Consider the following 12434-nt stretch of genomic DNA (forward strand, 5'->3'; position numbering starts at 1 on the left):
ATACATATATATAAAAAACAGAAAACATACACACAAGAGATAAGCTGCATTTTACTAAAAAAGGACCAGTTGGGCTGAAGTTTGGCATAGAATTATTTTATCTGTGTTAGGCTGTGTTAGAATGTGAGATGAACAGTACAGGTAAGCATAATCTGACACCTACCAAACGAACAGTGGATGAATAAGGGTATCTGTCAGTAGAGAGATGAAGTAAGTTATTAATGTCCTTGTGACCCATTAGGACTATAAAGTGTAGAGACTTCTGTTTCTGTTGTAGTACACCTACAAATCTCCAATGATTTTCACTAACTTACTGTACTTATAAGCAAAATTTAAGTCATCCATTCTAACATCAAATCTTCAAAGTAGAGAGGTTTTTTGGAATTGGTTTATTCCCACTGAACAAACTGATCTAACACAAATGAACAGTGTTCCAGTTAAACTATTTAAACAATTAACATATCGCATAATTTAGATCCTAGTGACATTACAGTGCCTTGGTACTCATTTGTATCTTCTACCACTCAAAGATCTGATTTACAGCTTATACTTTTCTGCAGGACTGTGTTGAGAGTGCTTATACTTGATTTCCACTGGAGATTCCAAATGCATTTTCATATCATAATCTTTGTCCTTCTCGGGTATATGGTTGTGTGGAAATAAAATATGAATCAATCTGTGAGTTCAAATGAACAGGACTGTATCTATGTGTTGCATGTAACTTCCACTTGACATGTTGCATCAAACATGTAAATGATGATATGTCAGTGTGCTGCAAGTCTGAATCATTGAATCATGGAATCACAGAATGGTTTGGGTTGGAAGGGACCTTTAAGATCACCTGTTGTTAACCATCCTATGATGGTTTGATCCTATGATCAAGAAAGCCAGAATATTGCCAGTGGCACCAGCTTCTGAGCTACACATTGATTAGCTAGATCTTCCTGTTCCTTTCAGCACTGGTCTGGAACCATAGGGGAAAATACTACCCTTGATGCATTAATCAATCACTCTAAAGCCCTGAAGGCCCTTTGATTGCCCTTGGACTTCTTTTTGTAACCTCATCACAATCAAACCCAGTAACCTGTACTGGATGGTGTTGCAAAAGTTCTTCCTATTGCAGGCCGATTTTTGGTGTAATAATTGCAATATAGCTGTCTGGTTGTGTTTTTGTAGTTACATCTCTCTCCCACTCTCCCATTTAGCCTCTCAAATTTAGTTCCAGCCTTTCAACATGAAAGTATAGACCTTATCTGTGTTCATGAAAAGCATCAACGAGTGTTTCGTATGTTGTTTCAATACTGACTACACTACACTGTGTTTCCCCCTGAAATGGAAATATTTGGTAACTTTGTAAAAGTCGTTCATAGACTTCCTCTAGATAATTTTCTAATATTTCATCTTTGGTAAGACCTGATTTCTATATTAATTTTTACAAGATCCAAGCTGCCCCTGTTTTTCAACTGCTTTTTTTCATCAAGATGATAGAAATACTCTCATGGAATTTAATAGTTGCAGAAAGACAAGTGTAGGAGAAAGATTATGTTTAAAGGCAAAGACAATCTTATGTAGATATGAGATTTAGAAAGAGATCTCTGACAGAGACCTTAGGAAGATTCCTTAGAAAGAGATCTCTGACAGATAATGCTACACCCAGAATAAAACTAATAATAATAATAAAAAAATTCCTCTTATGTGCATTTTTCACATACTACAGTACTATCACTTGGAATCACACATGATCAGTCACTGTCTATGTTGTGCATTACACTTTGCAATTTACTAGCAGTGCTTTAAAGAAATTACTTACTAAGATACTCAGTTCTAATACACTTTTTGCTCTGTCACACAGGATGAGAATTACACAAATTGCATATCTTCCATTTCTACTTACAACGTAAGCTCAATTTTTATACATATAAATATATATTTGTACATATTTGGGAGGTTTTCTGCAACTTTTCTGGAGTCTCTCTGTGACTAGATGTCTTAATACATCATCAGAATCTCATCATCTCTGACTTGCAGACTGCTGGTTCCCAGCAGAAAGCCACAAGGCTGCAGTTCAGACTCTACAATACTGCCATTGCTGCTAACATTAGAGACTTACGTTGATTTCTCTTATTTGAGTGAATTCCTAAAGCTCTTTGCACAGAATAGGCTGTATATTTTCAGAAGTGTATGGAAAAAAAGGAGAAGTAAATCTTCATGCCTTCCTCTCATCGCCTGGCTAAGCAAAACCATTTCTGTCAGTTCTCAGATCATCCTTGTGATTCCATTTGGACATTCTCTATCAGATTCATGTTTCTGTTGTCAAGAGATACATGCTGTATTTTAAATGAACATCATGAGATTAGGGGGGGAATCACCTCCCTTGACCTGTTACCTATACTACTTTTGTTGCAGTCCATGGTACAACTGAATTTCTGGTCTGAAAGTGCATGCTGCCAACTTACATCCAATTTCTCATCCACCTTGCACTTGACTTTCTTGAACTTCATGAAGTTCATATGGGCCTACCTCTCAAATTAGACTAGGTTTCTCTGGATTACACCCATCCCTCTATCAACTGCACTACTCAGCTTGGTGACATTTGAAAATTTGCTGTGGGTATGCTCATTCCCACTGTCTGTCATTAATGACGATATTAAATAGTTTATGTGCCTACAATCACATCTTTGCACTTCTGTGCTTCGTATAACAGTGTGCTGTTACAGAATGAGATCTGACAGTGAGTCTAGGCCAAGGACCTCTCTTGTTCCATGCCCTGTCTGCACTGTGAAGGGGCATTCTGAGATTAGGATGATAACTCAAGTGAAGCTCAATGCTCACTCCTCTGGTACGCTGATCTTTGCAGTTTAAGTAAATTCTGGAGTCTTACTTGCATCATCTACTGACTGTGCTTGTGGTTACCTTTCAGAAGTGCTACTTCATAAACATGAAATATTTTCACAATTTTGCCCCAATCCTATCTTGAAATCATGGCCTTCGTAAAAAGGGACATTCTGTATTTATGTCATATCCAAAAAGACAGTTTAGCCATTGTCAATCTCACATGCAGTTTGTGAAAGCAGAGGAATATTTGCATTTCTGGGGCTTGTGCTGGTAGGAGATGTGAAAAAATATGCAACATCATAGAATCATAGACTAGTCTGGGTTGAAAAGGACCACAATGATCATTGAGCTTCAACCCCCCTGCTATGTGCACGCTCGCCAAGTACTATACCAGGCTGCTCAGAGCCACATGCAACTTAGAAGACATCTGCAGAAGAGTTAAAATACTTGGTACTGAAAATGAAATGTTTGTAAGGTGATTATTCTTCATTACAATTTTTAAATCACAATGTCTGAGTCACTGTCTACAGGATGCTTACCTACATATAGGAGGTACTTTTCAGAGTCATCTTCTTCATTTAGCCAGAAATACATGCCTCTTTTGTAGTATCTTGATGATTTTCCAAATTGCAAAACTGAAAAAAGATAACTCCATACTAATCTGCTATCCATATTATGCCTGGCTTTCATCACTATACAAACAAAGGGGGCTTCATGTAGATGTCACATTTAAGATGACAATTGCATAAAGGTTAAAATGCGTATAATTCCTGACGTTATAGGGAGATAAATGAGCATACCTTTTAAACTATCACACAGGAAGGAATCTAAAATACACTTTCTATCATGTCTTTATCTGTATTTCATTTATCTCTGAGTGATAGACGGGAAAGGCTTCTGCAGCTAATCACAGAATCACAGAATCACAAGGTTGGAAACGACCTGCAAGATCATCTAGTCCAACCACCCTCCCATTCCTATCAGTGCCACAAGCTACTAAACCAAAGACCTAACGAAAACAAACCTAAAAGGAGGTTTCTGTTGTATATCCGTATCAATTTGTCCCCTGGGAGACAATGTATTTTAATCTCTCTTTGGGTCTCCCTCCTGATCCAAAGCCCTAGTGGTAAAGTGGAAGAAGAGGTGCAAGATCAAAAGTGTTCCAGAGTGTAAACCATATGCTTTTCGTGAACTCTTAATCCATGATCAGACATCGTTCTGTTTTGCTTAAAAAGACTGGCTTGGGAAGGAACACTACTCAGCCTTTTTCTGCAGTAGATTTTCTCACAACATCTAGAATCTGATTTTTTTCTCACTTTGAGCATTGCTAGTCAGCGGGTTTGTTCAAACATTTTTGAATGAGGGCATATGTGATCGTTTTTACAAGATGATTTATCAGATATACATTTATTTATATATATATATATATATATATTTAATATTCCTTTTGAGAAACTGTGGCAATATTAGTATATTTTTTAATCACTTTTTTAATCAATTTCTTTCTTTCTACAACCCAAAGTAAAAGCTAGTTACTGCGTTTTTACTATTTGGCTGCAGTATATTCTGTATTTATTGCCTTGCTTAGTTAAGTAGGAACAGAAACATCTACATGCAAGTGGAGGAAAAGAGAAGAAGAAAAACAAAAACCACAAAGACATAAAAGCAGTAAGGAACTACTTCTCAAAATCTTCTTTGCAGAGAAGATTTTTGTAATTTTCCTATCAACCTTTCTTCTACAACTATTTCACTTAATATATTATGTAAAAGACTCAGGAGTTCACAATCAACATTCTAGCTGTTAGCTAGATGTATAAGATTTTTCTATGAAGGTATTAATATAAATATCAGTGAAATAGTGGAAATATGCTTACTTTTAAATTCCCATGTAATTACAGTTTATAATTCTTTATAAAGAAAGTCTGTATAGGACTGTTCATTGGTTCACAAGCTCTTCCAACACCAAATAACTTGACAGGGGAGTATTTTTGAATATGAAACCTTGTTTTGCTTTTGACTATTTTTTTCTCTATTGCACAGAAGAATGGATTTGGAGGAGACCTTGAATAAGCACTGACATCTTGTCAGAAGGAAGACCTATACTATACAGAGCAGGTGGAAAGAAACATTTGCCCTATGGATATCTCCCTTTCAAGTCCACTGTTCATATCTGGTCTCCTTGTTAAAAGCTATAATTTTTAATGTCCTGTAACCCATTTCCTTTCTAAACATATTTATTGATAATTGCAGTCTTCACTCATTACTTATGACAGCTCAAAAATGGATGACCTACAATACAATGGCATATTTACAAGATGAATTGCTGAACTCTCTGTTGAATTAGTTCTGTTTTGGAAACTGTGAAACATTTCCTTTCATTTTGCTGTTTAGATCTTTCACAGGCCACATACATGAAGTGTGAGGAATGTGTTTCTCTATTTGAAATTAAGCATAATATGAACTATGTTCCAACTGTGTTCTTCCAGATTATCTAATTTCTTTTTCCTTCTGTGTTCACTTTATCTCTTTTACCTGAAGGCCAGATGGGCTGTGTTAATAGAGAGTAATAATATGATCTCTATTTTGGCTAATTTGAAGTGTTGTGTATCTATATCTGAGGTTGTAGGATAATCACTGTCTGCTTCTAAACTTTCTCTTTGACAGTTTTTGTAAAGGAGTATCCTGCATTTAACAGAAACCTACTACTGCCACTTTTTTAAGCTTTTTACACTGACCCAAGTAGGCAAACACATTTGGCTTTTCTTGGTTTTTCCATTGCAACCTTCATATATAGACATTCATTTCTACTTCACTGTCATTGAGAAATAAAATCCATAAGATATATATATAACCTTCCCTTCAGCTTAAATATTTTTGCTCTTCATCCTGATTTTTCTCATATAAAGCTCCATTGTTTCATCTGAATGTTTCATTTCTTAGTCATGTCTCCATAGACAAGTTTTGTCTGCCTTATTTGTTCCGATCTCCATCTATTTTGGGTGAATAAGCTTTACTTGTTTTTTGGCACAAAGATAGATTTATTTCGAGAACGGACACACATTGATATTTTTAGTACTCCAAAACTGCATTTGTTCAGTTCACTGTTGCAAAAGGTAATCTATATGTGACATTAATGTTGTGTGACAAGTCTAACTCCTAGCGCTTCCTTTTCTTTTTTGTCTTCCTGTTTCTTTTCCATTCTGTCTTCCTTTCCTTTCCTTTCCTTTCCTTTCCTTTCCTTTCCTTTCCTTTCCTTTCCTTTCCTTTCCTTTCCTTTCCTTTCCTTTCCTTTCCTTTCCTTTCCTTTCCTTTCCTTTCCTTTCCTTTCCTTTCCTTTCCTTCCCTTCCCTTCCCTTCCCTTCCCTTCCCTTCCCTTCCCTTCCCTTCCCTTCCCTTCCCTTCCCTTCCCTTCCCTTCCCTTCCCTTCCCTTCCCTTCCCTTCCCTTCCCTTCCCTTCCCTTCCCTTCCCTTCCCTTCCCTTCCCTTCCCTTCCCTTCCCTTCCCTTCCCTTCCCTTCCCTTCCCTTCCCTTCCCTTCCCTTCCCTTCCCTTCCCTTCCCTTCCCTTCCCTTCCCTTCCCTTCCCTTCCCTTCCCTTCCCTTCCCTTCCCTTCCCTTTCCCTTCCCTTTCCCTTTCCCTTTCCCTTTCCCTTTCCCTTTCCCTTTCCCTTTCCCTTTCCCTTTCCCTTTCCCTTTCCCTTTCCCTTTCCCTTTCCCTTTCCCTTTCCCTTTCCCTCTCCTCTCCTCTCCTCTCCTCTCCTCTCCTCTCCTCTCCTCTCCTCTCCTTTCCTCTCCTCTCCTCTCCTCTCCTCTCCTCTCCTCTCCTCTCCTCTCCTCTCCTCTCCTCTCCTCTCCTCTCCTCTCCTCTCCTCTCCTCTCCTCTCCTCTCCTCTCCTCTCCTCTCCTTTTTCTGTGGAGAGATGGGTGTTGTTAATTTTTCAATTATGTGCCCCAGAAGTAAAGTCATAAAATTGTAGTAGCTTTAGTAATATTTGGAAGATATTTTTAATTTATGTAACTAGATATTTTTAATTTATGTAACTTCAGCTTTAATACTGAAAAGCTTATCTCATTGAAGAGAATGTTATCTTCTGACAGTTAACAATTGTCTATCAATTGTAACAGTCGTTATGCTCTGTTACACTCATATCATGAATTAGAAATCATTGCCATTAATGAACTTTTAATTGCAGTACCTTCTCAGACTAGACAGGGTATTAAATATGAAACACGGCAAATGTTTTCTGTAAGTATTATTCATAAGAAAGAAGTCATTTTTCACTGTTAAAACTTTTTCATGCCTTGTCATGACAAGAAAAGCAAGTCATTCATTCTGTGCTGTGCCAGTAAGAGTGACTAGAGACAACTGCACAGTTTCATACCAGCAGAGCAAATCCCATAAATGTATTGTCTTCTAAATCCTCAACAATTGGGAAAAAAAAAAGTAAACTCCATACACACACGCACAAAATATATATATATATATATATATACACACACATATATATACACACACATATATATATACACATATATATATATGCACATATATATATCAAGTTTCTGCTGCTCAAAAGAAAACAATTGTAGTTACTCAGGCCATTTAAATCAAGGTTTTAAAATAGACCTTACATAAAAAATCTTTAAAAATTTACCATTGGATGTAAGACTTCCTTGTTTCCAGTATGTTTTTGTTTTCATTTGATGTACTTTCATATTACTGAACAACAGAAACCATGCCCATCTTGCTGGGAGGCAAAGTAAAAGTTGTCAGTGATGTGAAGTAGTCTTAAGTACATCCCTTGACATTCCTCTTTAGGTCACTGTAAGAATAAGGAAGAGAGATGCATGGTTTCATTTTATTCATTGTTTCCATTTCTGGTTGACATATTCATTGACTGATTTTACCGAAACAAAAATGGCTTTTCAATGAAGAAATATAGTTTCATTAAATATTGTTGTCGAAGTTGTCAGAGCTTGAAAGTGCACACCTTTATTTTTTTACTTCGCAGACTTTCAATCAGATTTTTATTCCACATCCCCACATTCATTCTCCAACAAAGGGAAAAAACTGGAGGGAAGGCAGCCCAGCTACAGCCTAATGTGTACTATTCTGTGCACACCAGTGCTAGGTCTGAATTAAATGAGAGGAAAAACAACTCTCAAGCCATCTGTATCTTCATTTTATCACAGACCAATTTGTATCTGAAGGGGAAGGATTTGTGTGTGGATATGGTGGAGAAATTGTCTTATAATGTGGAACACAAGAAGTGGAGCTAGCAAATTGACTGAAAAAGAAAGTGAGTGGTCACAACTCAGACAGATAAACACAGAGAAATAAACATAGGCTCCAAAACTTCAGAGGTCCTTATTAAGGTTAAAAAAATGGTTAAAAGAACCATCAGCAAAACAGTAAAAAATTAAGGTATCTCTGGAAAAGAGAGAAAGCGGAAAACCGTAGGCCTGTCTCCTCAATTCTAGTTCTCAGTATGGAACTTTCAGTTATATGCTAACACCTGCAAACAAAAAACATACTCTAAGCAGAATGGGAAAAGAAGGAACGACAGGCAAAATGGTGCCACAAAGAGCAAGCTATGTGAGATGAATCTGATTTCCTTTTGTAGATAGGAGGAAAGCAGTGGATGTCATATCTTTACTTGTGTCAGGATTTCAGCTCTTTTAGACTTTACATTCTGACAGATTGCCTTGGAGAGCACAGTACAGAATGCATTATGTATAACACTGACTACAAAACCTGTTTGCAGAGATTAATTATTAGTGGATCATAATCAAAATGGAGGAGTGTAGTGAGTACTGATATTTAATATTTTTCATTAGTGCTCTGAAAAATGGATTGCAGATTGTTTGTTAAATTCACAAATAAAGCTAAGCAGGGAGAATTTGCAATCCCAGGCAGAGCTTCAGGCTCAGGCTGTTACCAAATTAAAAAGTGTCAGTTACTTACGTGAACACTTAACTGTAGGCTGGGGGAAAAGCTAGTTATACTAGTTCTACAGAGATATCTGAGATATCTGAACACAAACCAAACCAGAGGATGTGTGTTGTTGCAAAGCAGCTGGTCCTGTAAAAGATTATAGAGATAACTAGTCACTCTAAGACAAACTAAGCTAAATTTTTGCTTTACGGTGTTTCATGGTGTGTGCTGACATACTGCATGAAATCTGTATACTACAGCCTAAGAAATATGCTAAGTAATTGTAGAGCATCCAGAGGAAACACTAAGATTTAAAAAACGAGTTTTCTTAAGAAATATGCTAATTGCCATAAATATAATGGATGGCTGCAAAAGAGCAGTTCATTGTAATTTGGGATTTCAGATGAAAAAATGCATGTTCTTTCCTCTGTCTTACATGGTTTATGCAAGAAATAAAGTAATATAAAGGCAATTAAAACTGCATATAGCTTATTTGATGAACAGGAAGAACTACAGGATTTAAATATGAACCATTTTAGATCTAAGCATGTTTTTGGAAAAAAAAACAGACATTGCTAAAATTAATATTAAATTATATATATATATATATTTTCAGATGAAAAGAGAACTAGGAATGATAAACTCACTTTCATTTTAATTAATGAGAGCTCTACTCTGATTTTCACTCTGACTTGCTTTTATTTTGACAACAGTTATAAGAAAGTATTGATTTCACAGGAATACAGTGCATTTTCACAAATGTTTAAGGAGTTGTTAATTCTGTTGTTCATAAGCATTCTCCAGTATAAAGAATATATATATATTCTACCATTGTGATCGAGTAGCATCCTAGTTTGTGTATGAAATAAAATTGTTTAAAGGAAGCAATGATCCTAAGAAAGTAGTGTCCTTCAGGCTAGAAGAGAAAATCATCCATGCCATCTCACTTTTGTTATAACCAGGATTAAGAAGAGAAAACCTGAGTGGTAAGGAACTCTACCTATTCACCAGTATTGACGAATTTTGGAAATTAAATTTCTGTGTGAGAGGAAATAAAGATATCAGTGAATAATAGAACATTATAGTCAAAGAGAAATCTCTAAAGATCTTTTAGCCTAATTCTACACTGTCTGCTTTCTCCAGTTCAGCTGAAGTTGCTCAGGATCTTGTCCCAGTAAGCATTAGATACTTTCTTCAATGGTACATGACTGATTCATGGCTGATTTGTCATCTAAGAGGATCACAGGTCCTTGACCTTGGCCAAGGTCCAAGCTATTAATTAGGTCTGTAAGCAATACTTATCACAGCAACCACCAAAGGACAACAGTAAAAATAGTGGTCCTTAGCAGTATCTGATTTTGATGATTCAACCACTTTTCCACTCTTGCCATCCATTTACTCATTCTATATCTCCCCAGTTTTAGTGTGCAGGAATGCTGTGGACACCATACCACTTACCTTGTTAAAGACAAAGTGAGCAAGATCCTGTATCTTCCCTCATCCACTAAGCAAGTAATTTCACTATGGAATTCTGCCAGTGTCTTCAGACAGTGTAATTCTGGTCATTATAAAGCTTGGATGTAGCTTCTGGGAGAATTTGCTTCACAGTCATCCCAAGCACTGAGATGAAGCAGACTGGTGGGTAGTTCCCCAGTGCTTCTTGAAAATGAGCATGACATTTGCTGTTTTCCCATCATTTTTATCCTTGTACAAATGCAGTTCTATTTTGAAGATGACAGGGATTGGCCTGGTAAAGTTCTCAGTCATTTCACTGAACATCTTTTCAGCTTCATGTCTGCATATATCTAACTTAACTATGTGGTTCCTATCTCAACTTTTCTGCAGTCTTGATAATACTTTCTAGCTTTCAAAGGTGCAAAACACTTAAAACTGTAAACAATGATAGATGGTAGATAACTAGAGGGAGAGAGAGGAATACCTTGAGTATGTTAACATTTGAACTCTGAAAGTAGAAGATTGTTGCTTGTTAGCTGTAACCAGTACAAGATGGTGGAAAATTTTGATAACATCTGGACTGAGAAATCATGGCACATTCTGAGTGATCCAAATGATAAAAAGACAAGAGGCAGAAACGGCAACTGAAAGACCTATCATGAATTTTACTTCTGCATGATGAGCAACTATACTGTGAAACAGAAAGCTTAAATAAGAGTTCCAAAAAGAAGGAGAAAGGTCTGGAAAGAAAATGAAATTGAAGAGAGGGAGTTTGGGACAGAGGAAAGTGCCCTTGGCTGGAGTAAAGATGATAAAAGTAGGATCTGCTAACTGCAGTTCTGTCCACTCCATACTTTCTGGATTCATATTTTAAATCTCTAGTATATCTTGCTATCATATGTCCTATGGCATTACAAGAAAAATTTAGAATGCATGGTACTTAAAACATGACCAAGGGAGGTAATAATACCAATAAAATTAGTTTGAATTACTCTGAGATTGAAGCTAAGTTCAAATTTCTTACGAAAATCTCACTCAGCAGCACCTTGATGTGAGGTGTATTTGGAGTAAGGTTAGCACTTTTCTCAAGGTTTCTGAAACAAAACAAAAACGTTTATTTATTTCAGTCTTTCACTCAGTTCACTCAAGGATGAACACAGTTTTTGTACAACACAAACACATCAGCCCACAGCAAATGTATGGTGAATTTGAACTGATGGAACTCCAAATACAGGTGTTGTAAATGGAGTCCTCCAAAATATCTATTTCATATATTTCAGCACATCTTGTTTGTGTGTACAAATGTGTATACGTATGTTTAAAAATGAGAAGGTGAGAAATACTTTTTATTATTATTATCGCGATCTTCTAAACTATGTAGTTTTCCTTTCATACTTCTTTACAAGTGCTTGTTGAAAATGATTAAATGTGTTCTGTGAAAACCTTCATGAATTTTCGCAGTTTTTTTTTAGGAAACTTGTAGTTAGCAAAGCTGGACTCTGAACTGTCAGACAGAAAACTATCTGGGAGAAGTAATGACTTTTGAAAGAGATTCCCTTGCAGTGTAATGAAATTTGCAGATTTCTGTCACAGGATAGCTAGGAAAAGTTTGCAGAGATAGAGGGCTATGGTTTGCAGCTGAATCAAGGCTACCTACAGTAGAACTGGTAATAAATACCACAGTTTGTATTTTATAAAAATCAGTGTATCATCCTCCAAGCATAATCTTAACATTTCCCTCTAGACTAATATTACCATAAGCTAAAGCACATCAATGCAGTACTTTCTGACTCTAAAATAAAATGTTTAATATTAAGGACATACTTTAACAGCAGCCTTAGTGTCATGGCTATTTGTACCATGCTACAACTACTGAATTTCTGACAAAAATTATATTTAATGTGAATAAGAAAAAATATTTCAGGAAGATGTACTAAGAGAAAATACAGAGTACAGACTTTGTGTGCATGAGAAGGTATTCTTTAAAGCAGAAAAACATTACTTTTTTCTACAGTTGATAATGTTTAGAAATGTTTTACTTTGTTAAAACTATTCTATAAGATGTGGACATATGGAATTAATTTAAAAGAATGCATTGCATCAACCTGTCTGTGGCCCTTTGACTAAAATATATGTTTATTGCTTTTCAATTGTGTTAACACAAAGTTTTTCAATCAATTATCATTACGTATGTAATTCAGAAAATGATTA

Source organism: Lagopus muta, chromosome Z (genome assembly GCF_023343835.1).
Source record: "Lagopus muta isolate bLagMut1 chromosome Z, bLagMut1 primary, whole genome shotgun sequence".
In the NCBI taxonomy this organism is placed as follows: domain Eukaryota; kingdom Metazoa; phylum Chordata; class Aves; order Galliformes; family Phasianidae; genus Lagopus; species Lagopus muta.